Below are 24,730 nucleotides of genomic sequence, written 5' to 3'. Positions count from 1 at the left end.
GACCTAAATAGACATTTCTCCAAAGAGGACATACCGATGGCCAAGAAGCACGTGAAAAGCTGCTCAACATCGCTAATTATTAGAGAAATGCAAATCAAAACTATAATGAGGTATCACCTTACACCAGTTAGAATGGGCATGATCAGAAAATCTATGAACAACAAATGCTGGAGAGGGTGTGGAGAAAAGGGAACCCTCTTGCACTGTTGGTGGGAGTGTAAATTGATACAGCCACTATGGAGAACAGTATGGAGGTTCTTTAAAAAAACTACAAATAGAATTACCATATGACCCAGCCATCCCACCACTGGGCATATACCCAGAGAAAACCATAATTCAAAAAGAAACATGCACCCCAATGTTCATTGCAGCACTATTTACAACAGCCAGGTCATGGAAGCAACCTAAATGCCCATCGACAGATGAATGGATAAAGAAGAAGTGGTACATATATACAATGGAATATTACTCAGCCATGAAAAGGAACGAAATTGGGTCACTTGTAGACTGTCATACAGAGTGAAGTAAGTCAGAAAGAGAAAAACAAATATCGAATATTAACACATATATGTGGAACCTAGACAAATGGTACAGATGAACCGGTTTGCAGGGCAGAAATTGAGACACAGATGTAGAGAACAAACGTTATGGACACCAAAGGTGGAAAGTGGCGGGGGGTGGTGGTGTGATGAATTGGGAGATTGGGATTGACATGTATACGCTGATGTGTATAAAATGGATGACTAATAAGAACCTGCTGTATAAAAAGATAAATAAAATAAAATTCAAAAAAAATTATTAAAAATAAAAAAATTAAAGTCATAAAAAGAGAAAGAAAGAAGAGAGCAACCAAAGCAAAAAACAAATCCACCAATGATAGCAAGCGCTAAAAACTATACTAAAGAAATCAAAACAAAAAAAAAACGGACAGACAGAACCGTAGGACAAATGGTAAAAGCAAAGCTATACAGACAAAATTACACAAAGAAGCATACACATACACACTCAGAAAAAGACAAAAAGGAAAAAAAAACATATATATATATATATATATATATATATATACATATAAAAAGAGCAACCCTATCAATAAACAAATCTACCAATGATAATAAACTCTAAATACTAAACTAAGATAAACATAAAACCAGAAACAAATTAGATGCAGAAAGCAAACTCCAAATCTACAGGTGCTCCCAGAGTCCCCTGCCTCAATTTTGGGATGATTCGTTGTCTATTCAGGTATTCCAAAGATGCAGGGTACATCAAGTTGATTGTCTAGATTTAATCCACTGCTCCTGAGGCTGCTGGGAGAGATTTCCCTTTCTTTTCTTTGGTTGCACAGCTCCTGGGGTTCAGCTTTGGATTTGGCCCCACCTTAGCGTGTAGGTCACCTGAGGGCGTCTGTTCTTCGCTCAGACAGGACGGGGTTAAAGGAGCCGCTGATTCGGGGGCTCTGGCTCACTCAGGCCGGGGGGAGGGAGGGGTACAGATGCGGGGCGAGCTGCGGCGGCAGAGGCCAGCGTGACGTTGCACCAGCCTGAGGCGCGCCATGCGTTCTCCCGGGGAAGTTGTCCCTGGATCACGGGACCCTGGCAGTCGCGGGCTGCACAGGCTCCCAGGAGGGGAGATGTGGATAGTGACCTGTGCTTGCACACAGGCCTCTTGGTGGCTGCAGTAGCAGCCTTAGCGTTTCATGCCCGTCTCTGGTGTCCATGTCGATAGCTGCAGCTCACGCCCATCTCTGGAACTCGTTTAGGCCGTGCTCTGAATCCCCTCTCCTCGTGCACCCTGAAACAATGGTCTCTTGCCTCTTAGGCAGCTCCGGACTTTTTCCCGGACTCCCTCCCAGCTAGCTGTGGCACACTAGCCCCCTCAGGCTATGTTCACACCGCCAACCCCGGTCCTCTCCCTGGGATCTGACCTCCGAAGCCCGAGCCTCAGCTCCCAGCCCCCGCCTGCCCCGGCGGGTGAGCAGACAAGCCTCTCGGGCTGGTGAGTGCTGGTCGACACTGATCCTCTGCGCGGGAATCCCTCTGCTTTGCCCTCTGCACCCCTGTTGCTGCACTCTCTTCTGTGGCTCTGAAGCTTCCTCCCCCCGCCCATCCCCCATCTCCGCCAGTGAAGTGGCTTCCTAGTGTGTGGAAACCTTTCCTCCTTCACGGCTCCCTCCCTGAGGTGCAGGTCCCGTCCCTATTCTTTGTCTGTTTTTCCTTTTTTCTTTTGCCCTACCCAGGTACGTAGGGAGTTGCTTTCTTGCCTTTTGGGAGGTCTGAGGTCTTCTGCCAGCGTTCAGTAGGTGTTCTGTAGGAGTTGTTCCACATATAGATGTATTTTTGATGTATGTGTGGGGAGTAAGGTCATCTCCACGTCTTACTCCTGGGTCCCCCAAAGAGAGTGGGTTCCCCCCCACACTCTCTTTGTATATAAACTTTGGTCAGCCAGCTATTGGCTTACAGCCCTTTTCACACCTAGTGCCTAAAGGGTGCAAGCCTCTAGGATCTGGATGTTGATGAGATCCAGTCTGTTTTGCTTGACAGATAGCTCTGGATTTGGTAGCTGGCTAATGTCCCTGGCAATCTTTACTGTTGAACACTGAGTTCCAGTTCTGCTTTTGTACATCCTTCTCTTCCCTCTTCTCGCTCCTGAATAGGATCTTTTGGACCACCTTATTTGGTATTACACCTCTAATTCTTCTACTGTCTATGGGTGGGTAATCTGTACCAACACTCAGCTTACAGACACAAACCTATACACAGTTTTTACTTAGAAGGTACAAATTGGAGGTTAGTATGCTCCTATTTGTGAAATGATGTGAGCCTGAATTGGTAGTTGAACCACAACTTTACTATAAATAAAATGTGAACACTAGAAAATAGACTTTCTTTTCTGCTTTGTTCACAACTGTACCTTTGGCACCTGAAAGGGTGCCTGACACCTAAATTGAATGAATGTAAACAGGCAGCTACTCATTATTTAGCTACCTATCCATCCATCCATCTATCAAGCACTGAATACTTGCATTGTAGTAATCATATCCTAGGTTCAGAAAGAATGTATAAAGTGGGAATAAAAGAGGGCCAAGGACTGAAACTTAGAAACATGAATATATAACAGTGGGGTGAAGAAAAAGATCACTTAAAGAGACTGTAAAAAAGTAGAAAGAGAGAAGATGAAACTAACAATTTGTCACACTGAGAACTAAAGGTAAACAAAATTTTGTGGATGATAAGGTGATTGCCAGTATTTTGGTGTTTGGATCAGATTATGATACTAATTGGTCACTGTCCATTGGATTTTTCCCTTTTTTATTGAAGTATAAGTTACAAATAGTGAAAAGCACAGACCATTATAGTTCAATGAGATTTGACAAATACAACTCTGTGACCCACACACTTACCAAAATATGGGACACGTCCATCTTCTCAAAAAGTTCCCTCATTTCCTTTTCCAGTCAATTTCTCCCACAAAGAGGTAACGACTTCTCAGAAATTTTTCTCCATAGACTTCTTTTGCCATTTCCTGTCTCCTGTCCTATCAATGAATGTTAAGTCCACTTGATACTGTGCCACAAGTCAATGATTTTCCCTCTGTGCTTCAATTTAGTTTTTCTTAACTGATCTTATAAAGTGTCCAGTCTGCTGTTATCAAGCTTATGCATTTGGGATGTTTATTTGAATTATATTATTTTTCAGTTTTAAGATTTCCATTTGTTTTTCTTTTCATAGTTTATATTTCTCTGTTGAGGAATATATTTCCATCTTTTTACATATTACCTTTGTATTTAAATTCATGAATATATTTATAATAACTTTTATAGTCACTGTGTGCTAATTCCACCATCTGTGTCACATCTGGGTTTGTTTCTGTTCACTCTAATTTTCCTGGTTATGAGTCTTATTTTAAAAGTCTTCTTTGTATATCCAGTAAATTCTGATTGAATTTTGGGCATTACTTAAAGCCTAAACTATGCTGTCCTTAAAAAATGTTGACATTTATTCTAGCAGGCTGTTAATTTGCTGGTAGCTCAACTTGATTCTGTTGAGGGTCAGTTTTAGGCTTTGTTAAAATGGTTCTAGAGTAGCCCTGAGTTTAAGGCCAGACTTGTCCTACTCTCAAGGTATGGCCTTTCTATGATTTCAACTGAATGACTGAGTTTTTCAGAGATGTTGGAACTCCAGTGTATTCCAGTACTGAGTATGCTCTGCAATCTCTGTTCATCTAATAGTCCCCTCAGTAACTACGTTTTCCCAGGCCTTGTGGTGTTTTACTCTGTGTATGCACAGCTTATTATTTGGCCAAATATGGAAGGGGATCTTTATGCAGATGTCTGGGGCTCCTTGTCTGTGCAGCTCCCTGATTTCTGATATGCTACTCTTCAAATTCTGGTCACCTGAGCAGCCCTGAATCTGTTCTCTCTTTCCTCTGCCATGAGAGACCAGTGCTCTCTGTTTGGACTCTAGTTCCCTGTGCTGCAATTTGAAAAATGCCCCCAAGCAGAATGATGAGGTGAATTTGTGTGTTTACCTTTTCTCAAGGATCAAAACCCCTGTACTGTCTGTTCTACAAAGTCTGAAATCAGTTGATTTTTATTTTTTGACTAAATTCACAATTGTTTATGATGGGAGGATTATTCTAATACCCAATAACAGATCATAGCCAGGGTGAGAAGGTCCGTTCATTGGATCTTGCAGTTGGAATGTTTTTGGAAACCAGATTACTTTCAGGATCATAGAGTGGCAAATGTCAGTCCTTCACTTTATAACATGACAACACTTCTGCTTCCTCTAAGCCGCTCTAGTCTCTGAGGACCTTATGGAGATTTGTTATAGTTAAATCTTATGGAACATAGTACACATTTATTAGCACTGTTTTTACAAAGTTATATAGTTCTTTACCCCCATATTACCACATCTTTGTCTAAGTCATAGCCTTTGTGTAATCAGATAGCACTTTTTGGATTACCTTGAGCAAGGGTGGAAAAGAAGCAAATAAATATGTTGATGGATGGATTTAGTCAATGCTAAAATTGAAATTTAAGTCATTCTCATGACTGCAAAACCATTGATCCACTGTTTTTCACTTGCAGTAAGTTAGAGGGGTTTTATGTGGACAATCTGTATTCACCAGTTGTACTGGAGTCACATACACATAGCTTAAGTTATGCATAACAGTGCACTCTGCCAAATGACTGCACAGCTGGGGAGTTCACTGGGGGTAGCAGCTGGGTGAGGATCCTCAAAAGATGGGTGGGTATTGAAGGAGTTCCGTCTTGCTTTTGTGCCCAGAAGGCTCACTATTAGCATCCCGCAAACACAAAGAAGAGATTAGAGTTCATTGTTCATTTTCCCCTCATGGGCAAGCCATGTATGTTTATGCCCTAAAGATTGCACATTTTAAAGAAAAAGCCACTTTCACTGTCAAATTAACCAAATTGACTATCTTCCCAGTTTGAATTCACTGGATAACTGCTAATCCCCACTTTACATTATGCTCTAAAGTTTCAGCCAAAAGATTCTGAAGGCCTGCATTTCCAGGTTTTCTCATCTGTAATACAAACACCAGTTAAAGACATAATATCATTTTATGCTAGTCTCAAAGGGCATCTAGCAAAGCTGGCTAGCGTTACTGCAACATTTTAATTACTGGTGCTTACCACAATTTGCAATAATTACAGTTCATTTAGTGAGCTGGTTTTAATTGCAGACACTGCTAAAGAAACAATTGAATAAAAAATAAAATGCATTCCATATATATTATATATATGTAATATGACTGAGAAAGAGGTAAGCTTATAAATAAATAAAGGAAACTATATCTACTAGACCAATTTCTAAAGCAAAGATATTAAAATCAGTTTTCTAAACCTAAGGCCCAAAATTAAATTTAATCATCAGGACAAGTTGCGCTATCATTTATGGAATTTTCTTTCTTTAGTACAATTTCTAATTCTGTGCTTCTTTGTATTAAAAGAAACCTCAATGGGTAAATTCTATTACTAATATAAGTCAACTTTCAACTAACTTCTATTCATTATCAGGTGGCAAATCTCAAAGATAGAAATAACTCCTATATGAAAAGGATTTTCATCCAAAAGAAAAAGCAGTTCTGGAAAACTTAATAAAAACTCTGTTTTTATTCGTTCTTCACAATACCAAATAATCATGAGACCTTACCGTACATAAATGTAGGTGATCCGGGAATCGGAATGTTTGGTGGGTGAGAAAGCAAAGGAGATGCTAAGAAAAGTTAAACCAAAGTGAAAAGAATAGTTAGTGAGAGCATTTACTCTCTTGATAAGAAAGTACATTAGGTTCTAATTTTTCTAATAGTCATACTTTTCTGGATATCCTGGAGCAACTGCCTCAAGTTCTCTCTGCTTCAGTGTTGCTGAAGACAAAAGACGATAGTGGATTCAATTCTTGTCTAGGGAAATACCTTCATTTTGATGACCTCATGGTTTAATATACTTGAGAGCACTTTGAATAGATGAGAGGCCCCAGGATTCCTTTCTGGCAGGTGACTAGATTGCTGCTCACTATCGCCAGTTTCATCAGTTATCCTTGGCAGTTTGGTCCCAAAGGTGGGAAGCCAAGGAAGGGCTTTGGGAATAGAGGTAACATGGAGAATAATTCCATCAGGCAGCTCAGTAAGCATAAGGATTAGCTTCTAGGTTGTGGAATTCTGTTATAAAACCATGCCTTCAACATGCAAAGTGAATTGGAGAAAGGAAACAGTCAAGAAACCAAAGGAATTAGAAGCCAGTTTTCCCTCTGCTCTTAGGAAGCTTCTTCTGAAATTAAAAGAAAAATTTAAGCCCTGGGCTAATTTCATGAGTGTTCTCCAATGGCAAAATATTCTCAACTTATATCTAGTTAACACTGAAAGTTATCATAAATCAATACTCATAGTTTTTAGTTTTTTAGTTTTTTTTTTTAATTCTGGACACTAAATGAGAGAAACTGTGGTTGACTTAACTAAGAAAATGGGAAAAGAAAAACTTCTATCTATTGGGCACATATACACATTTATTTGTTGACCTGGGCTTGAAGGTGGGAGCTCTTTTTCAAAAAATTGGTCCCTTCCCTAACAGGTATTATAATTACATTATAGATCTTTAGCAAGTTACTTGTCTTTAATTTCCAGTATTCTTGAAGAGAACATTTTAAGTCAAAGTAACAAAACAAAACAAATGCAATGCCCTTCCCCACAAAAAGAGTTGTCTTCTGAGTAGGTGGTTTTGATTAGAGTAGGTAGTAATTCAAAAAGTGATGCATCTCTCAAAAGAATTTAATTCAGATTAAAACAACATTGTGGTCTTTATAAGAAGAAATGGCAGCCTGGCCCTCAGAAAGAAAAGAGTGTTCTGATTATAGTTCGAATATCTTAGCACTTCATGGAGTAGTAAGAATGAGGCAGACTGGCCTAGTGATAAAGTGTGAGGCCGTGAAATCTTAATGATCATTTAACACTGTGTGATCATGGGTAAGTTATTTAACTTAAGATTAGTATTTGTTAACATTAAATATTAATAATATTTATCTCATTGTTTTTTGGTGAGGACTAAGTGAATTAACTGAATTAAATAGAATTAAATGAATATCTGTATAAAGCACTTAAAACAGTGTTGTTCATAGTAAATGTGGAATAAGTGTTAGCTATTATCGTTATTGTTACTGTTATGTAGAAGACAGAAAACTACACTGTAAATTAGGAGACCTGAGCTGTATTCCATCTTCTTGGCTTACTTCTTGCCCAAACCATTCAACATCCTTGAGCTTTGGATATACTGATTATGAAACTCAGGGGCTGGGTAAGATAATTATGTAGGTTCCTTCATATTCGAAAATATTTGATGATATATGCACATTTGAGTTTTATATAGTGTTGGCTTTGAGCAAAAATTGTAATATATGTAGTATGATTCTAGAATCTCCATGTTCTATGTAGTTTTTGTAGTTTCCTGCTCTCAAAAGTGTACTTTGTGCCATCAGGAGAAGATTTGTGTAAGTAGTATCCAAACATGTTTTGAAAGCATTTGGGGTATATCACAGATTCATTTTGTTTACATGAAAGGTTCCCTGATAATGGCAAGAAGGCAAGAAAGTGCCAATGTTAAATCCCACCTTAAATGTAACAATCAGCTTTCAATATATTATAGTGTGGTAGTGAATGACTCGCTAATATCAACAGTTTATAACAATGATTTATTTCTTATTCATGTTAACATGCCAGCTGCTGCTATTTATGGTCTGCTGAAATTAGTGAGAGTTGGCTGCACCTCTACTTTTCATGTCTTCTCATTCTAGCACCCAGGATGAACTAACTGCCCTTATACAAAACATTATATTTTCCAGGCAAAGGTAAGAGCAAGAGAGCTGGCATACAAGCATATGCAAGGGCTCTTAAAGCTTCTGATCAAGGTGCCTTACTTTGTGTTCACTGACATGCCATTGGCAAAATCAATTCACAAGGCCAAGTTTAAAGGCAATGGGTAGTGATGTAGAACTGGAAGGAGGACTGAATAGCTAAATATAGTCCATCCCATCACAGTTTTCAGAAGACCCTCTTTATTCCTCGGGGTTGTTAAAGAGCCAAAGCCTTCTAAATTTAATCAATTCAAATATTCCTTCTCAACAAAGCCTTCCTTAATTTCCCTGGTCATTGGTTCACTGATCAATTCATTTGTACTCCTAGAGCGTCTTATACATATCTTTCTGACAATACATATCACAGTGTGTTATAATTAGATGAATTGATATGCTGGCAAGTTTTTAACAAACATAAGTCTGGGGGAAAAAAAGTCCTAATTCGTAATAGTCGCCAATTTTCATGGTGTAAATACTCTCCCATAGCTGATTTCAAGTGACCAACATGTTAATCATGACACATGGAATTGGGAAAAGATGTATAGCAACACATCATATGAGATTTCCAGCATGTAGAAATAATAGATGTAAATAAACTCAGATGCATAGATAATAAGTAAAATGTACTAAAACAATAGTGTCGAGTTTTGAATATTTATGACCTGTATTTAATGTAACTTATTCAACTATAAATTTATAATTTAATTTCATTAAATCAATTAATACAATTAATTTAATAAAAAGTAATTAAAATTAATTAAATTAATGGGACTGTTTAATAACCAGCTTGCAAAATTCCCAGAATTTTAGCAGATGGTTCTCATGAGCAGATACAAGATGGCTTCAACATACCACTGAAATTTTTATGTCAATGTTTATCTTTCTGCTAAACCTTGGGTGCCCTTAAAGATAGGGGGTGTGTCTTACAAACAATTATCTTTTTATTCACAGTGCCTAGTATGGTGCCTGGCATTTGGTAGCCTAAATTAATGACAGTTGAATAAATGAGTGAAAAGATAGTGAATTAACAGGCATTGTAGAGAATAGTATGAATGGATAGAAATAAACTTCACTGGACTGGTATCCTAATTGAGAGAATTATGGAAACCACACATACTTTAATCCATAAGGATGAGAGAAAATTTTTTAAATAGGGAAAAAACCCTACACATTGCCGTATAGATGACTCAGACATGATCCCCAGAGATGTTTTTGCCACTAGGCATTTATTTTCCCTTTTTGATAAAATACTGAGCTGTACTAGATAACTTATTTAGTCATAATAATAACATTTATTGAGTACCATGGGCCAGTCATTAAGTATTCTTATATTATTTTATCCTCATGGCAACTCCCTGAAGTAAATTACATTATTATCCCCCATTTTATAGATGAATACTGAACATTTAGAGAAGCTAAGTAACTTGCCGAGGATTCTAAAATCAGAATGAGTTAGAGCCAAAATTTTATTCTGAATCATCTGACTCTGGAGTCTTTTTTGCTCCTGAGGAGCAGAGTTGGGGAGGGTTTTAACCTTCTTATTTTACACTGAATGACATGTGCCACTTTAATGAACTCCTTAGTTTCAGACATATGTTTTATTTCTAGAACATGTAGAGACTTTTGTTTTAACATACTCTGATACACTTCCTCTAGGCAGAGCTTCACTTTAATGATGCCAAGTTAGCAATAACACAAGGTTATTGAATACTACCATGACTCTCCAAATCATCAATTGCTTTCCATTTATTGATTTCCTGATAATATAAACGCTTTTCATTCAATAAACCAAAATGTAATGCTTATCTATTATTGAAGGATAGTTGATTTATAATATTTTATTAATTTCAGATGTATAGCAAAGTGATTCAGTTATATATGTATATATATTTTTTCAGATTATTTTCCATTATAGGTTACTGCAAGATGTTGAATATTTCCCTGTGCTATATAGTAATTCCTTGTTGCTCATTTATTTTATGTATAGTGGCTAGATCTGTTAATCCCATCCACCTAATTTATCCCACCTCTCCTCCCTTTCCCCTTTGGTAACCACAAGCTTGTTTTCTATGTCTGTGAGTCCATTTCTGTTTTGTATATAGAGTCATTTGTATTATCTTTTAGATTCCACATATAAGTGATATCATATAATATTTGTCTTTCTCTGACTTACTTCACTTAAGTATGATATTCTTGAGGTCTATCCATGTTGTAAATGGCATTATTCCATTCCTTTTTATGGCTGAGTAATATTCAATTTTATATATATACCAATTATCTTTCATTATATGTACCACTTTTCTTAAACCAATCATCTTTTGATGGGCACTTGGGTTATTTCCATGTCTTGACTATTGTAAATAGAGCTGCTATGAACATTGGGGTGCGTGTATCTTTTCAAATTAGAGTTTTCATCTCTTCCAGATATATGCCCAGGAGTAGGATTGCTGGATCATATGGTAGCTCTATTTTTAGCTTTTAAAGGAATATCCATAATGTTTGCCATAGTGGCTGCACCGATTTACATTCCTACCAACAGTGTACAAGGGTTCCTGTTTCTTCACACCCTCTCCAGCGTTTCTTATTTGTAGATATTTTGATGATAGCTATTCTGACGAGGAGATAACTCATTGTGGTTTTGATTTACATTTCTCTAATGATTAGTGATGTTGAGCATCTTTTCATGTGCCTGTTGGCCATCTACATGTCTTCTTTGGAGAGATGTTTATTTAGGTCTTCTGACCATTTTTTGATTGGGTTTTTTTTTTGATATTGACTTGTATGAGCTGTATGTATATTTTGGAAATTAACCACTTGTTGGTTGCATTGTTTACAAATATTTTCTCCCATTCCACAGGCTGTCCTTTTTTTTCTTGTTTATGGTGTCCTAGGCTGTGCAAAAGCTTATAAGTTTGATTAGGTTCCATTTGTTTGTATTTGCTTTTATTTCTTTTGCCTTGGGAGACTGATCTAAGAAGATATTGCTATAATTTATGTCCCGGAATGTTTTGCCTATGTTCTCTTCTAGGGGTTTTATGGTGTCATGTCCTATATTTATGTCTTTAAACCACTTTGAGTTTATTTTTATATATGGTGTTAGGGAGTGTTCCAATTTCACTGATTTACATATAGCTCTCCAGCTTTTCTAACACCACTTGAACAGAGTTTCTTTCCTCCATTGTATAATATATTCTTGCCTCCTTTGTTGTAGACTAATTGACCATAGATGTGTGGGTTTATTTCCGGACTCTCTATTCTGTTCCATTGAACTATATGTCTGTTTTTGTGCCAATACCACGCCATTTGGATTACTGTAGCTTTATAGTATTGTCTGGAGTCTGGAAGGTTTATGCCTCCACCTTTGTTCTTTTTTTTTTTAATTGGGGATTAGTTGTTTTACAATGTTGTGTTAGCTTCTACTGTATAGCAAAGTGAAGTAGTTCCCTGTTCTATACAGCAGGTTCTCATTAGTTATCTATTTTATACATACTAGTGTATATATGTCAATCCCAATCTCCCAATTCATCCCACCTCCCTCTTTCCCCCCTTGGTGTCCATACATTTGTTCTCTATGTCTGTGTCTCTGTTTCTGCCTCGCAAACCAGTTCATCTGTACCATTTTTCTAGATTCCACATATATGTGTTAATATACGATATTTGTTTTTCTCTTTCTGACTTACTTCATTCTGGATGACAGTCTCTAGGTCCACCCACATCTCTACAAATGACCCAATTTTGTTCCTTTTTATGGTTGAGTAATATTCCATTGTATATATGAGCCACATCTTCTTTATCCATTCATCTGTCGTTGAACATATAGGTTGTTTCCATGTCCTGGCTATTGTAAATAGTGGTGCAATGAACATTGGGGTGCATGTGTCTTTTTAATTATGGTTTTCTCTGGGTATATGCCCAGTAGTGGGATTGCTGGGTCATATGGTAATTCTATTTTTAGTATTTTAAGGAACCTCCATACTGTTCTCCATAGTGGCTGTACCAATTTACATTCCCACCAACAGTGCAAGAGGGTTCCCTTTTCTCCACACCCTCTCCAGCGTTTATTGTTTGAAGATTTTTTGGTGACGGCCATTCTGACCAGTGTGAGGTGATACCTCATTGTAGTTTCGATCTGCATTTCTCTAATAATTAGTGATATTCAGCATCTTTTCATGTGCCTCTTGGCCATCCGTATGTCTTCCTTGGAGAAATGTCTATTTAGGTCTTCCGCCATTTTTTTTCTTTTTTTTCTGCCAATTTTCTGATTGGGTTGTTTGGGGTTTTTTTGATATTGAGCTGCATGAGCTGTTTATATACTTTGGAGATTAATCTTTTGTCTGTTGATTCATTTGCTAATATTTTCTCCCATTCTGAGGGTTGTCTTTTCGTCTTGTTTGTAGTTTCCTTTGCTTTGCAGAAGCTTTTACGTTTCATTAGGTCCCATTTGTTTATTTTTGTTTTTATTTCCATTACTCTAGGAGGTAGGTCAAAAAAGATCTTGATGTGATTTATGTCAGAGAGTGTTCTTCCTATGTTTTCCTCTAAGAGTTTGATAGTGTCTGGTCTTATATTTAGGTCTTTAATCCATTTTGAATTTATTTTTGTGTATGGTGTAAGGGAGTGTTCTAATTTCATTCTTTTACCTGTAGCTGTCCAGTTTTCCCAGCACCACTTATTGAATAGACTGACTTTTCTCCATTGTATACCCTTGCTGCCTTTGTCATAGATTAGTTGACCATAGGTGTGTGGGTTTATCTCTGAGCTTCTATCCTGTACCATTGATTTATATTTTGGTTTTTGTGCCAGTACCATACTGTCTTGATTACTGTAGCTTTGTAGTATAGGCTGAAGTCAGGGATCCACCTTTGTTCTTTATCCTCAGGATTGCCTTGGCAATTCTGGGTCTTTTCAGGTTCCATATACATTTTTTATGATTATTTATTCTTGTTCTGTAAAAATGTCATGTATTTTGATAGAGATCACATTAAGTCTGTAGATTGCTTTGGGTAGTATGGCCATTTTAACAATATTAATTCTTCCAAGCCAAGAGCATGGGATGTCTTTCCATTTCTTTCTATCATCATTCAATTTCCTTTATAGTTTTCAGTGTATAGGTCTTTCACCTCCTTGGTTCAGTTTACTCCTAGGTATTTTATTATTTTTGGTGCAATTTTAAACAGAATTGTTTTCTTACTTTCTCTTTCTGATATTTCACTGTTAATGTAAAGAAATGCAGCATATTTTCTCTATATTAATCTTGTATCCTGCTATCTTGGTGAATTCATTTATTAGTTCTAGTAGGTTTGTGTGAAATCTTTAGGGTTTTCTATATAGAGTATCATGTCATCTGCAAATAGTGATAGTTTTACCTCTTCCATTCCAATTTGGATACCTTTTATTTCTTTTTCTTGTCTCTGATTGCTGTGGCTAGGAAGTCAGTAGTATGTTGAATAGAAGTGGTGAGAGTGGGCATCTTGTGTTGTTCCTGAATTTAGCAGGAAGGCTTTCAGCTTTTCACTGTTGAATATTATATTGGCTGTGGGTTTGTCAAAATTGGCTTTTATTTTTTTATTTTATTTTTTTGTGGTACAAGGGCCTCTCACTGTTGTGGCCTCTCCTGTTGTGGAGCACAGGTTCTGGACGCGCAGGCTCAGCGGCCATGGCTCACGGGCCCAGCTGCTCTGTGGCATGTGGGATCTTCCCAGACCGGGGCACAAACCCATGTCCCCTGCATCGGCAGGCGGACTCTCAACCACTGCGCCACCAGGGAAGCCCTGGCTTTTATTATATTGAGATATGTTCCCTCTATAGCCACTTTGGTGAGAGTTTATATTTATCATGAGTGGATGTTGAATTTTATCAAATGCCTTTTTCTGAATCTATTGAGATGATCATGTGGTTTTTTGTCTTTCCTTTTGTTAATGTGATGTATCACACTGATTGATTTACATGTTAAACAATCCTTGTAACCCTGGAATGACTCCAACTTGATCATGGTATATGACCCTTTTTATGTATTTTTGGATTCAGTTTGCTAATATTTTGCTGAGGATTTTTGCATCTATATCCATCAAAGATACTGACATGTAATTTTCTTTTTTTGTAGTGTCTTGGTCTGGCTTTGGTATTGGGCGATTGTGGCTTCATAGAAAGAATTTGGGAATGTTCCCTCCTCTTCAGTCTTTTGGAATAGTTTGAGAAGGATAGGTATAAGTTCTTATTTGTCTGTTTGATAGAATTCCCCAGTGAAGCTATCTGGTGCTGGACTTTTGTTTGTAAGGAGTTTTTGTTTTGTTTTGTTTTAAATTACAGACTGATTCTATTTGACTTCAGTGATCAGTCTATTCAAATTATCTATTTCTTTTTGATGCAATTTTGGCAGGCTGTATGTTTCTAGAAACTTGTCCCTTTCTTCTAGATTGTCCAATTTGTTGGCATCTAAATGTTCATAGTATTCACTTATGATTTTTTTTTTTATTTCTGTGGTATTGGTTGTTATTTTTCCTCCTTCATTTTTATTTTGTTTATTTGGGTCCTCTCTTTTTCATTCTTGGTGAGCCTGGCTAGAGATTTGTTGATTTTGTTCATCTTTTCAAAACAACAGCTCTTGGTTTTATTTATCTTTTCTACTGTTTGTGTTTTTTTTTTGTCTCTACTTTATTTCCTCTCTGATCTTTATTATTTCCTTTCTTTTGCTGATTTTAGGTTTTGTTTGTTCTTTTTTTAGTTCTTTTAAGTGATTGGTTAGGTTGTCTATTTGAGAATTTTCTTATTTCTTGAGGAAGGCCTGTATGGCTATGAATTTCCCTGAGAACTGCTTTTGCTGTATTCCATAATTTTGTATGATTGTGTTTTCATTGTCATTTATCATGGGGTATTTTCTGACTTCTTCTTTGACTTCATCATTGACCCATTGATTTTTTAGTACCATGTTGTTTAGTCTCCATGTGTTCATTTTTTTCCCATTTTTCTTTCTGTGGTTCATTTCTAGTTTCATACTGTCATCATCAGAAAAGATGCTTGAAATAATTTTTTCCTCTTAAATTCGTTGAGGCATGTTTTGTGACCTCATATGTGGTCTATCCTATTATAGAAAATGTTCTATGTGTGCTTGAAAATAATGTGTATTTTTTTTTTTTTTTTTTTTTGGGATATAGTGTCCTGTAGATACCAATTAAGTCTAACTTTTCTATTGTGTTGTTTAGAGTCTCTGTTGCCTTATTGATTTTCTGTCTGGAAGATCATTCCATTGATATTAGTGGGGTGTTAAATCTCCTACTATTATTATATTCCTGTCAATTTCTCCTTTTAAGTCTGTATTTGTTTTATGTCTTTAGGTGCTCCTATATTGGGTGCATATATGTTAATATCTGTAATCTCTTCTTGTATTGATCCCTTTATCATTATATAATGTCTTTCTTTTTCTTTATGGACTTTATTTTAAAGTCTACTTTGTATGATATGTGTATTGCTACCCACTCTTTCTTGTCGTTTCCATTTGCATGAAATATCTTTTCCATCTTCTTTCAATCTGTGTGTGTCTTTGACCCTGAATTGAGTCTCTTGTAGGTAGCATATTGTAGGTTCTTGTTTTTTTAATCTAATCTGCCACTCTATGTGTTTTGATTGGAGCATTTAGTCCATTGACATTTAAAGTAATTTTGATAAGTATGCACTTATTGCCATTTTAAACCTTGTTTTCCAGTTAATTTTGTAGTTCTTTGTTCATTTCTTATTCTTTTTTGTTTTTCCTTTTGTTTTGATGGTTTTCTTTCGTATTGTTTTTGAGTTCCTTTCTTTTTGGTTTTTGTGAATGTGTTGTATATGTTTTTGATTTGTTGTTACCTTGGTTTTCAAGTATGTTGACCCATTACTATATCTACTTGCTTTAAACTGATAGTCATATAAGTTTAAACATATTCTGAAAGATCTGCAGTTTTTACTCCCCTCATTCACATTTTGTGATTTTGATGTCCTTTTTTAAATATCATGTTTATCCTTTTGCTGTTAATTGTAGTTATAATTGCTTTCACAAAGTTTTTTTTTTAATTGTTTTTCAATCTGTGTGTTGGCTTATTTCAGTGATTTTCAATCCTTTTATATATCTGCCTTTTCTATTGTGATTTTCCCTTTTGTATACATTTTTGCTTCTTTTCTATTTAGTGAGAACCTTTCAATATTTCTTTCAGTGTAGGTTTAGCATTGCTGTGTTCTTTTAGTTTTCACTTGTCTGCTAAATTCTTTGTCTCCTTTTATTTTAAATGATAATCTTGCTGGGTAAAGTATCCTAGGTTGCAGGTTTTTCCCTTTTAGGACTTTGAGTATATTATGCCACTTCCTTCTGACCTACAAGTTCCTGCAAATTAAGCAGCTGATAGCCTTATGGGGTTTCCCTTGCAACTTTTTCTCTTGCTGCCTTTAGAATCCTCTCTTTAGCTTTCACTTTGTCATTTCACTTATGATATGTCTTGGTGTCAGTCTGTTTAGGTTTATCTTGTTTGGGACCCTCTGTGTTTCCTGTACCTGGATACCTGTTTCCTTCTTTAGGTTTGGGAAATTTTCAGCCATAATTTCTTCAAATACATTTTCGATCCCCTTCTCTCTCTTATTTCCTCTGGAACACCTGTTCAGCATAGATTGGCATGCTTTATATTATCTCATAGATCTCATATGTTGCTTTCATTTTTTTTCATTTGTTCTGATTGGGTGATTTCCATTATTCTATCTCCAGATAACTTATTCATTCTTCTGCGTTATTTAGTCCACTATTCTTTGCTTTTAGATTTCTTTCTCAGCAACTGAGTGGTCTAATTTTGATTGGTTCATCTTAATAGTTTCTTGTTCCTTGTTACAGTGATCTGCATTTCTATTGGTAATCTTTCTTAATTCCTTCAGCATTTTTATTACCTCCTTTATGAACTTGGAGTTTAAGAGACTGGTGAGGTCTGTTTCATTATTTTACTTTCAGGGGATTTCTCTTGTTCTTTTAATTGGGAGTAGTTCCTCTGCTTTGTCATTTTACTTGATTAACTTCCTCTGTCTCTCTGAATTTAAGAGAAACAGTTCTCTATTGCAGTCTTTTTTTTTTTTAACTTATTATAGTTGATTTACAATGTGTTAATTTCTGCTGTACAGCAAAGTGATTCAGATATATATATATATATATATATATATATATATATATACACACACACATATTCTTTTTCATATTCCTTTCTATTATGGTTTATCACAGGATACTGAATATAGTTCCCTGTGCTGTACAGTAGGACTTCGTCGTTTATCCATTCTATATGTAAGAGTTTGCATCTGCTAACCCCAAACTCCCAATCCATCCCTCCCCCTTGGCAACAAGAAGTCTGTTCTCTATGTCTGTGAGTTGAGTCTATTTCTGTTTTGTATATAGAGTCATTTGTATTATTTTTTGGATTCCACATATAAGTGGTATCATATGGTATTTGTATTCCTCTTTCTGACTTCACTTAATCTCCAGGTCTATCCATCTACTGTGGTCTTGGAGGTTTTTTTTTATGTGGGAGCATCCCTGTATAGATTCTGTGAGTCCAGTATTTTTGGTGCGAGGGCTGTTTTTGGTATGGTTGCTAGTCATGTCTTTCCTCAGAGTGTGGTGGCCATTATTCCCTTATAGGGGGTATGATTGGTGTTGGTGATATTCAAGGCCTGGACTGGATGTTGGGTAGGGCCTCCTCTTTGGTCTGTGGCTGTCACAGCCCTATCGGGGACAGGGTCTGCTCCCCAGTTGTTGCAGTAGAAGTCCTGATGGTTGGGGTCAATAAGGCTACATTGCCCTTGAGTGCATACCCTGTCTCAAAGGAGGTAACTGCTGAAGCAAGTTAGACCCATGTGGTCAAAGTGAACCTATGCACCACCCATGCAGGGGTCCACTGTTCTGCACAGAAACAGCCCAAGGTCATGTCCCTTTCTCTGGTGTGTTTGTCCTGGACCTAGTGCTAGGATGTGGTGTGGAGTGGGCTAGTGCTGAGGGCAGGGTTGCTGTGGGTGCAGGAATCGAGCTGGTTGTGCTGTAGCCTGGGACTTGGGCCACCACTATTGGAGGCCTCTCCCAGATCTTGTCCACCACAGATCCAGCTCCAAGCTGTGGTTTGGGGTGGGTGGAGCTGGAATGCTTCAGCAGGGAAATGAACCACTGTGTACTCCTCCCCAGGGGCTCTTGGCCCGAATTGTGCATTTCTGTTGTGCCACCTGGATTGTGCACTGATAAAGTCCACTGTGGCCTGACCCACCCCTGCTGTGTGCATACTAACAATGAGCTCTGAGTTTTGGCCAGGACCACACCCCAGGCCCTCAGGGCTGTTTCCGCACAGCTAAACTGAGTCCTCTCCCAGGGTCCATCCTCTGAGATTTAGTGCCTAGCTGCTGCAGCCCTTCCTGGTGAGCATTTTGGACTGGGAAGTGCAGGGAGGTGGCAGCCATCAGCACCAGTCTCACTCTGCCCTGATTGCTAGTAAACCAGCATGAACACACTCTTGTGAGCAGAGTCCAGGCCCCTCCAGCCCCTCTTCTGTCCCAGTGGACCTCCCAGCATGCAAGGGGGGCTCCCAGGGCAAGAGCCTATCTGTGTGGCCCTTCCCTCCTTCACAGATCACTCCCAGGGACACCAGTGCCATCCTACCTTGTAACATTGGTTGTATAAGAGATCTTCTTCCAGTTTCCAACTGGTTTTCTGAGAGAATTGTCCACATGTAGTTGTATTTTTGATGTGTTTGTTAGGGGAGGTGAATTCCAGGTCCTCCTACTACTCCGCCGTCTTGATCCTCCCTCCTAGTCCTAATCTTTAAACACACTGATAAGAAGGAAAATCTTTGTTGCTTTCAATAAGAAGTCTTCTTAAGGCTTTTTTTTTTCACGTACAGTCTGATTTTGCAGGCTTGGTTAATAAATCTTGCTCACATGTTGAATTTGCTAATGTTTTTCACAAAAATAGTAAATCAATCAAGTAATAATATTCACAATAGTTCAGGAAACTATCTTTAGTGATATGGCAAAATATGACTAAGCTATCCAGACCTCATGAAGAAGGCAGGTGAAGTGAATAACTGAATACCAAAATAGAATAAAAAATCAGAGAGATAAAATATGGATACCTTTCAACAATTTGATGAATAAATAGGCCTAACACAGAGTTTTGAAGAAATAGCTTATCAATCTGTCAAAATAATAATTTTTCTAAATACTATAAACATGAATGCCTGCTGAGTTAAGAACAGTAGGCTAAAATTAGATAAAATAACGAATATGTTTGGATGTTCCCAAGTAAAACAATTGTCATACTGACAATGGGGAATCTACCTTGGCTTCTGCATTGCCTCATGACTGGTTTGCCTCTGCCACCACCTGAAATAAGTTTTATACCTTGTAGTGCCTAGTAGATTGCTTTGCTTGAAGTATCTGTTCTATAAATATTTCTTGTATCAAATGACTGAATTGGAACTGGTTATAATTTATATTTTTATAAATGTCTTATATTAGAAGATCTTACATTAAAATGAAGAGCAAACTACCACAGCTTAAAAAAAATTCCAATATGGCACAACTTTAAAAAAAATTATGGTTGTTAGTATTTTATTATTTATAACATGGTTATAAAGTTTATTTTTTAACTTAACCATGGTTTTGATTCTGGATAAGACACAGTAAGCACAGTTTTTATACTCTATCACTGAATGCAGCTAGAAATTTTGGGCAGAATGCATCAAGCAGCTGTCTGAGGACTATGAAGAGTAAGTAGAAGACCAACTGAAGAAAAACAGAATATGATGTACAACCAAACTAGCAGTGAGTTTACCACTTTTTTCCCTCCAATGACCCAAGACTCGAACTCAACTCATCCTGAAATTTGGAAGTGGGCAGAAGCATGAACAGAGCAGGCTCTAAAAAAAACCTCTTGAGTTCAGGCTTGAGGGGTAGGAAAGGTGTATCCTATTAACAGTAGTAGCACAGTGGGGAGCCTACAGCTCTATAACTCTGAGGGAGGATAACCTTCCTCTCCTGTCATGAAATATGTGGTCCCATGGGGGTTGGACAAATCTGTTTCTTTTCCATCTCTTTGTTCTCCTGCTTCCTGGCCCTGGATGAGAGTTCAGTAATGTAAAGTGTATATCAGAAAAAGATAGCTAAATCCCAAGCTTTTTGGACAGAAAGTACTGGGGATATCAATGGAGATATTTGTAGAGATGACCCATAAAGTTGTTTATAAACTCTTGGGCTCACTCCTGAGCTTTGTATACGTGGACCTGACCCCAAACATTAAAACAAAACCTCTGAGAACTGAAATAAGACATAGACTACCACCAATCTCAGACTGGCCACTGGGTGTAGCAAACACAGGGCAGATATAAATAGCATTTCAAAGGCTTTGAAAATGGAACTGACACTAAAACCACAACCCTCAAAAGGCTAGTCAGAACTTGTGGCCTGAATCCAGCTGAGTTGATTGTCTGCTAAACAAAATATCAACATTCTCCTAAGGATTTAACCAAGACCCAGATTATCATAACATAACATTTAAAATGTTCAGAACACAACGCAAAATTTCTCAGCATAGGAAGAACCAGGAAAATCTCATATGTCATGGAGAAGAAAATCAGCAGACACCAACAAACACCCAATTGGCATAGAAGTCACAGTTATCTGACAAGGACTTTAAAGCACCTATCATGAAAATGATGCAAGAAGTAAGAGCAAACACTCTTGAAATGAATATAAAGATAGAAATTAACAGCAAAGCAATAGAAAAATCAAACTAAGAATGAAATATAAATTTTAGAACTAAAAGTTAAAATATTGAGAATAATGAAACTCACTGGATGGATTCAATAGCAGAATAGGGATGACAAAAGAAAGGATCACTAAATATGAAGATAGATCATTAGACATTATCCATTCCCAATATAAAGAGAAGATAGATTGCAAAATAAATGGACATAACCCCAGAGACTTGTGGAACAAATACCAAAATTTTACAGTTCATGTCATTGGAGTCCCAGAAGGAGAAGAAAAAGTGTGATGAGGAAAAACATTTGAAAAAATAATGGCTGAAACTTCTCAAATTTAGTCAAAGATAGAAACCTGGGCTTTAGTAAACTCAATAAACCCCAAACAGGATAAACATAGAGAAATTCAGGTCTGGAGACATCATAATCAAACCACTGAAGACTAAAGACAAAGAGAAATTACTAGAAATCAGCTAGAGAAAAAATGATGTTCCATAAATAGATAAACTATAACAGAACAATGATTTGAATGATTGTTGATATCTCATCTAAAAGAATGGTGGCCAGAACAAACTGCAACAAACTTTTTAAAGTGCTAAAAAGTCAATCTAGGGTTCTTATCCAGTAAAAATACCCTTCAAGCATAAACATGAAATAAATATACTCTAAGGTGGAGAAAACTAAGAGAATTCATTGTCTGATGACCTGATCTTTAATTGTGAAACAGTTCTTCACAAAGAAGGAAAATTTTTTATTAAAAGTACACATAAAACATTTGGAATTAAGGAAAAGAAACAGAACTGTTAAGTATCTGGGTAGATATAAGAGAATTTTTTTCAGTTATTTTTCACTGTAGAAAAAGTTATTGTGTTTTCTGAAGGGGTTTTCAGTGTATGTAGATATAACTTATAAGCCAACATAAAGAGGGGAGGGTAAAGGAACATTTAAATTGGTAAGTTTTCTACATTGCACTTGAAGTAGTTAAAAAATTAATTGTAGTTAGACTGTCAAAAGGTAAGTATATATAGTATAATCCTAGAGCAATCACTAAAAACTTATAAAATATTTATGGTCCAAAAATATTAAATTCATTAAAATGGAATACGAGAGAGAGAGAGAGGGAGAAGGTAGACCTAAATCCATACAAATACTTAATTGCACCATGAAGTGCTCAGATATTTGATCAAAAATGTTATTCCAGATGTATATAGGAGGGTGTCTCTGCTTGAGATTAACGTTTGAATGAGCAGACTGAATAAAGCAGATTGCTCTTTCTAATATGGTGTGCCTCTTCCATGCTGCTGAAGACCTGAATAGAACCTACATGAAAAAGATTGACTCTCCACGAGCAGAAGGAACTCCTTCTACCTGACTGCCTTAGAGCTGGAACATTGGTTTTTCCCTTGCCTTCAGACCTGAAATGAAAGATCAACTTTTCCTGAGTTCTGAGCCTGCTGCCCTTGGGACTAGAACTACACCACTGGCTTTCATGGTTCTCAGGCCTTCAGACTCATCCTTGAACTGCATCATCAGTGTATTAGTCAGCTTGGGCTGCCATAGCAAAATACCATAGACTGGGTGGCTTAAACAATATATATCTCACAGTTCTGGAAGCTAGGGAGTCCAAACAAGATCAAGGTGCTGGCCAATTTGATTACCTCCTGAGAGCTTTCTTCCTGGCTTGCAGATGACTGCCTTCTTATTGAGTCCTCACCTGGTAGAGAGACGGAAGGAGCAAGCTCTGGTGTCTCTTCTTATAAAAGCACTGATCCTCTCACAAGGGCCCCACCCTCATAACCTCATCTAAACCTGATTAACTCCCAAAGGCCCATCTTCACATATCATCACATTGGGGATTAAGGCTTTAACATATAAACTGGGGGCAATTCAGTTCATAGCAATTGGCTTACCTGGTTCTCAGACCTTTGTACTCAGACTGGAACTATACCATCAGCTCTCTTGGGTCTTCAACTTTCAGAACTTGGGATTTTTCATCCTTCATAATCACATGAGCCAATTCCTTATAATAAATCTCTTTCTATAGATATATTCATCCTATTTCCCTGGAGAACCCTGACTAATACATAAACTATGTTTTCTACAAGAAATTTACTTCAAATGTAATGATACAGTTAGGTTGAAAGTAAAAGAATGGAAAAGCCATACCATGCAAATGTCAAAGGAAAACTAGAGTACATTTATTAATATCAGACATATTAAAATTCATACCAAATAAAATTACTAAGGAGCACTACTAAGTGAAAAAAGGGTCAGTTCACCAAAATAATGTAATAATTTTAAATGTATAAGCACAAACAACAGAACTTTAAAATACATGACGTAAAAATGATAAAACTGAAAGGGTAAATAAATTCACACTTATAATTGGATCCTTCAACATTCCTCTCTGTAACTGATAGAACTATTAGACAAATTATCAGCAAGGATTTAGAAGAACTATACATCACTGTCAATCGCTTGGGTCTAATAGACATTATACAACACTCCATTCAACAACAGGAAAATACACATTCTTACCAAGTGCGGATGGAGCTTTCACCAAGATAAACCATTTATTATGTCACAAAATAAACCTTAAAAAACTTAAAAGGAATTAAATCATACAAAGTATGCTCTCTGACCATAATGAAATTAAATAAGGAATAAATGCAAGAAAGAAAAAAGAAATATCCTCAAACACCTGGACATTAAATAACAATTCTAAATAATCCATGGGTCAAAGATGAGGTCTTAAGAAAGTATTTCTACCCAAATAAAAATTAAAATACCACATATTGAAACTAGTACTGTTTGCTAAATAGAGGTGTATTTATAACATTAAGTGCTTATATTAGAATAAAAGAAATGCCTCAAATTAATAATTTAAGTTTCCACCTGAAGAAATTAGAAAAAAGAGAACAAAGTTAACCTAAAGCAAGAAGAAGGAAGGGTTAATAATAAAAATAATAAATATAAAAGCATACATTAATAAAATTGAAAACATAAAAATAATTGAGAAAATTAATGACACTACTATAAATAGTTCTTTAAAAGGTTCAGTAAAATTGACAAGCCTCAAATAAGACTGAGGAAGAAAAATCAATACGACAATGTTATAATTAGAAATAAAAATGGACTATCACTATAAACCCTATATTACTCTTTTATTATCATTATTAATTCTATTATTCTTTTTTTTTTTTCTTTTTTTTTTGCGGTACGCGGGCCTCTCACTGTTGTGGCCTCTCCCGTTGTGGAGCACAGGCTCCGGACGCACAGGCTCAGCAGCCATGGCTCACGGGCCCAGCCGCTCCACGGCATGTGGGATCTTCCTGGACCGGGGCACAAACCCGTGTCCCCTGCATCGGCAGGCGGACTCTCAACCATTGTGCCACCAGGGAAGCCCCTATTATTCTATTTTTTAAAAATAAGTAAATACTACAAACTGCTCTATGTACTTAAACTGGCTAATCTGTTTTAAATGGAACGATTACTTGAAGAGAATTTCTCCTATGATTGAAAAATATCCATAGGCTCAAAACTCACCCAAGGTGAAATAGATAAACGAATAATCATATAACCACTTAAAAAATTGAATTCATGGTTAAA

This window comes from Mesoplodon mirus (genome assembly GCF_964341445.2).
Source record: "Mesoplodon mirus genome assembly, chromosome: 5".
Lineage (NCBI taxonomy): Eukaryota > Metazoa > Chordata > Mammalia > Artiodactyla > Ziphiidae > Mesoplodon > Mesoplodon mirus.
This window is presented reverse-complemented; position numbering follows the sequence as displayed.